This window comes from Lipotes vexillifer, unplaced genomic scaffold (genome assembly GCF_000442215.2).
Source record: "Lipotes vexillifer unplaced genomic scaffold, Lipotes_vexillifer_v1.1 scaffold150, whole genome shotgun sequence".
NCBI lineage: Eukaryota > Metazoa > Chordata > Mammalia > Artiodactyla > Lipotidae > Lipotes > Lipotes vexillifer.
Window position 1 is genome coordinate 6,097,150 of NW_006792921.1, and position 5,379 is coordinate 6,102,528.

Sequence of the window (5,379 nt, forward strand, 5' to 3'; positions counted from 1 at the left end):
CATCTCACTGCTGCAGGAGCTCTTTCCCTTTTCTTCCTGCTTTGCCCCCTCTCTTACCAATCTCTCCTGGGAGCACCTCCCTTATGAGTGCTGTGTGGGAATTCTCATCTCACCTCTGGGAATCTAAGGGAACCTAGAAGGTTAGGAGAGTCTGGACTTGGCCCTCCTAAATGTAATGGGTTAAAAACAAACAGCAACGACAATAAGAAACATACAAAAACTTTTGAGCCCCTAAACTGTCCTCTGGACAACTTTTCTCTGCTTTCAGAGACTGCTGGTGGCAGAAGAAACCCTGCCAGCAGCTATGATCTGGACAAGGCTAATACAAATTGTCATTTATAAGCTCTCTCTTCCTAAGGGCAGACTGGAGCAGAGGAGTCTTTTTATTTATGAAAATGCCTTTATGGCCCTTTTTGGTTATGAAAGACAAACTGAGGATGGTCTAGAAGGGAGATGGGTTGTTTGCTTTGTAAAATAAAGCAGTGGAAATTCTGGATTTAGCCTAGTTTGGCATCTAAGTCAGTGAAGGGGTAGAAGGGCTGGGATCTGGGCTGAGGGTTGTCCCAGGGACTTGGAGAGAAAGGGGGGACAAAAAGACTGCTGGGTCAGAGGAGGGATGGGCTGGAGGGGCTTCCCAGAGGTGTGAATAGTCAGTGAACATTTGCGATGGGGCTGTAATTATTCTCTGCTACCCCCCATCTTCAGAAATGGTCCATCCTACATGACAGCCTGTGTCAATGGCGCTTGGGGAATGAGGACGGGTGCCTGTGCGTGGATAGAGCTGGAGAGGGGTCAGCAGCTGCAGGAGGGAAGGGTGCTCCACATTGTTTCGTCCAGAATGGTCCTGTCCTTCTGAGCAATGCTCCATCCTCTGCTCCGGTGTTTCTCAACATTTTTTCTATTTACATTATCATCCCTCCACCCAAAAGGAGCCCTTTTAATATTTTTTTCCTAATTGCCCTCCCCCCTATGAAATTTTAATACCACAGACCTATTGTATATCTATTTATGTACTGTGGTTCTTTGGAGGGCCATAAACCCTTATAATAGCTAAGATTGTTTTGCCTTCCAAGTACCACTTTTTGCCTCCTTGGAAGCAAAATTCTCATCCGTCCCTGCCCCCACCCTCCCCAGTGCACATTCTAATTCAGCCACGTGATTGGATTGGCCTATGCAATCAACCAGGCTGGATAAAGGAGGGGACCTCACCCTACTGAGCACAGTTGGTTGGTACAGGAGTGGATGGCTGATCTGAACTGACTCAATCAGAGTCCTTCCCTGGGATTTGTAAACTTTGCATTGAAGGGAAAGACTGTTCCTCTTTTGGAGAAACTGACAGATGCAAAGCACAGCCGTTGACTTGGCTGTTGACTGTTGTCTGGGGAAAGCCAAGCTGAAGGAAAGGGGAGCAGAGAAAAGAGGAGGGAGAGGGTCCTGGTAGCCTTTGAGGCTCTGGTTCCAGTCCAGCCGGAAACCCACTTTGCCTCTGCCCCCAGAAAGGGACTCTCAATAAATCTTCACCGATGCCTGAGCTAGTCTGAAGTGTATTGCTGTTGCTTACCACCCAAGGAATTCTGATCAACACAGAAGGATCAAGAATTGAACAGGAGTAGAATTTAGAGTAAAAGGTTTCCAGGAAAGTGGAAGACACCCCATGTCTGGGAACCAGAACTGTTGGGGAGCCCGACTCTCTGTTAGTCGAATGGGCTGGAACAGTCAGGTCATTGTGTGTGCTTATGAAAGGAAAGGGTGACTTTGGAGGACTGGGGTTCTTAGGGACACAGGTTGCATGTGTCTCTGAGTGGAAGAGGGGCAGGGTTGGATCTGCAATCTAGAATGCGTGCTTGGGCGGCAGGGTGTTCTTGCATTAGAGCCACAAGTCTGAAGTTAAGGAAAAAGCAGAGTGGTTGGTGCAGCAGCCCGGGCAAGAGATAAGATGACATCTCAGTCCAGAGTCTGAGGGAAAGGCAGGGGCTGCACCACGCAGCTGGCATTGGCCATACTCCCTGTCCCGCCTGGCAGGGCCATCACATGGACCCCATCTCTCATTTGGGACTGAGACTGCTCAGACCCATTGCCACAGCAGATGAGGGGGAATGCCCCCCTTTACGGCCAGATGACATCTTGTCCCCCAGGTTTATGATGCTATCTCCTTATTTTAGCTGTGGTCACACCCATTTAGCCCCAGACTGCAAAGTATGCTTTTGCGTTGCAATTTCAGAACACAATTTTATAGCATTGCTGAAAGAATAGGCATTGATTTTGCTCATTTTTAATTTTAATTTTTTCTGTTGGTTCTGTGGGATATTACTCTGATCTCTCTTTCTCTCTCTCTCTCTCTCTCTCTTTTTTTTTTTTCCTCCCAAATTCTGGTTCAGGGTAGTCAGATCCAAGTGTGAGTTATGATCAGCTCTGTTGTCACTTGGTGCCAAAGAAAAACAAGTCATCATGTTTGATTAATAGGGATTAAGTCAGCTCTGGCACAGTTTTTACCTGCTCATCAAGGAGCCTTGAACTTTGTGCCTGGAGAACAGCTGTGGGGCTTGTATTTTCCCGAACAGCTCGGGCTCCGGTGCTGAGTGGCACTTGGGGCCTGGCTCCTGGTTGTCGTGTCTGTGGTTTCACAGCTGCCCCCTGTCTCCTGTGTAGGCTCCTCCCAGGGCAGGTGCCACGGGCTGAGCTGGGCGGTGCCGGCTGGGCCGCCGCTGTCCCCTGGGAAGGGGTCTGGTCTATGGTGTCCGTCCTGCTCCAGTGCCTCCTAGATGACACATCTCTCTCTACCTTTTCTCCTCAGTTGCTGTACCTGTCAAGTGAAATAATAACACCTACCATGGAGGGTCATTGTGAGGACTGGAGAACACCACTTCCTGGAAATGCGAGGGAATATTAATCATTGTCACTCTGTTTCTTCCCATTCAAAGTCAACAAACATTGAGGACTCATTATGTACAAGATCCTGTGCCTGGCGCGACTGTGGGTGCCTAGCACGGAGTAGGTTCCCGACAAATGTTTGTCGAATGGTCAAAGGAATGGGGATGACCACGGGAGGCTTGGAGTAAGAGGCTTGGACAGAGAGATTTGAGAAGGCCCTGACACAACGGGCAGACTCTGAACGTTTCCACCCAAGCCTGCCTTTCCTGGACTCCCGTAAGAGCACTAGGCAGGAAGGCAGAGGACAGTCGGTGCGAATTCAATCGTTACTGAGCACCTGTCAAGTGCAGGGTGCAGGGAGAGAAGACACAGTGGCTGTCCCAGCATGGTGGCAGGGACAGACCAGTAATCAGACAAGGGCTCTGAGGGCCAGTGAGTGTGGAGTCACCAATACCGCCCAGCCCCCGGGATGGCAGAGGATGAGCAGAGCTCACCTGCGTGATGGTGGAGGTGTGGAGGCCAGTGGAGGCGTGGTCAAGGTGGAGGGAGGGTCTCCCAGAGTGAGTGAGAAAGAGACAGGCTCGGGGACCGCCGGGAGGCTGTCGGCGTGGAGTCAGTCATGGATGGGCAGTGGAGACCACTGAGGTGAGGCTGATCAGTGGCCAGAGCCCCGGGCAGGGGGCATGTGGGCTGGGTAAGGCAGGCACTGGCGGAACTGGTGACATGGTCACATTGGCACTGTAGAAAGAACAGAGTGGACAATGGCTTGGCTGGGACATGCTCCAAAGGCAGGAGACAAGTCGGGTGGCTCTAAGGATAGGAAGGGGTGGTGGCCTGAGTTCTGGTCCTGATGCTGCTCCGCAGAGAACATCGGAGCTGGAAGGAACCTTAACAGTCACTCAGTTCCCATCCCCACTTTACAGGTGACAGCAGACCCAGTGAGGGCCCTGCAGGAAGGCTGCCTCTCGGAAGGCTGCCCCTTGACTGTACCACCGGCCCGTCCCCTCCCCACCTCTGCCTGCAGAGTGAGATGAGCCCACATCACAGGTCCCTTCCCCTTCTCCTGGGCCAGGCTGCTTCTGCTGCGGGGTAACTTGTGGGTCGGTCCCCCAGAGGGCAGGAGCCCGAGACATAGCTTAATAAAAGGTGGGTGGTCTGTGAGGTTGATGGGGCCTGGATTCAGCCCTTTGCTGCTGAAAGTCAGGCCCAGTGGCTGGGCAGCTTGGGAGTATCTGACTGAACTTGCCCCAAGCCTGCCTTGGGAGGAAGGGTCCAGCCCTTCTGCGTGACTTAACAGCTGTCTGCCCTTGGCCAAAAGCTTCACCCTCTGAGCCTCAGGCTTCTCATCTGTCAAGTGAGGATAAGGCTGTCTCTGTGGTTGGGGTGTCTTACATTACCCCCAGGTCATGGAAGAGTCTGGAGAAGTTCAGATTCCCAGGGGGCTGGTCTCCCTGTCGGGGTCCCTGGTCTCTGTTTGGCCACTCTCCACACTGGGGGTTGATGGCCTTCCGGGCAGACACTCTGATAACTTCCTGGCCCAGTGAGGAGTAGCAGTTCTGCTTTGCTCCCTCGGCCAGAGCCAGCCGATCAGTGATGTGGGGTAAAATCCACTTCCTTCCACCCTGATCTCCTTTCCGCCACTGTCCTCAGCTGTGCCTGGAACAAGACAAGGCCCTGAAAATGACAAATTAGGGCACGTGGAGGTTATGACCGCTAAAGACTTGCACCTGCTAATTCACCCCCTTTCACCTTCCCAAGACATACAGAAAATCATCAGCAGTGCCAAAGGCTAGACGTAAGCCAGAAACAAGGAGACATTTAATCCAAGCTCTAAGAAAGTCCTGAAACAGGACGCTGGGCCCTGCTTTGCTGCCAATATGCCTGTGTCCCAACTGTGGGAGGGCTGCTCTCCCCTCGGCCTCTCCCACCCATAGAGCTTTCCATGTGACAACAGCTGTCCTTTGAGATTTAGCTCAAGTTGCTGTAAGCACATTATCCCGCATCCCAGGGGAGGTTCAGTGACCTCTCCGGGCGGTCATGTATTCCAGGGAGCTCATGTTCTCATGGTCATCTCTGGTCAGAGTCCCAGCTTTTGCTGGCCTCTTGTCCTGCCCTTGTCTCTTCTGTCTGGCTTGCACAGACCCACACATGCATTTCCCCTGAGCCCCTGACCACAGAGCAGGGTGCGGCTACCCCTGCTACGTGGAAGCTCGGCAGTGAGGTCCTTCTGCTCCTGCTGGTTGTGCATGGATCTGCCGCCTTGAACCTCACCCCTGCCAGGCGCCAGCCCCACTAGCCCCTGCCTGGGGACAGAGGCTATGCAGGGCCCAGCGAACTGTCTGCTGGGTAATAGGGAGGGAGAACAGTCCTCGTTAGAGGCCCCACAGCAGGGAGCTTCTGGGTGTGTGTAGTGGGACAGCGTCTGTTGTGGATGAGTTTGCCCACAGGCCACAGAGGTGGGTTCGAGACCGTTCAAATGATCGCCAGAGTGGCGCATTCAGACCACTC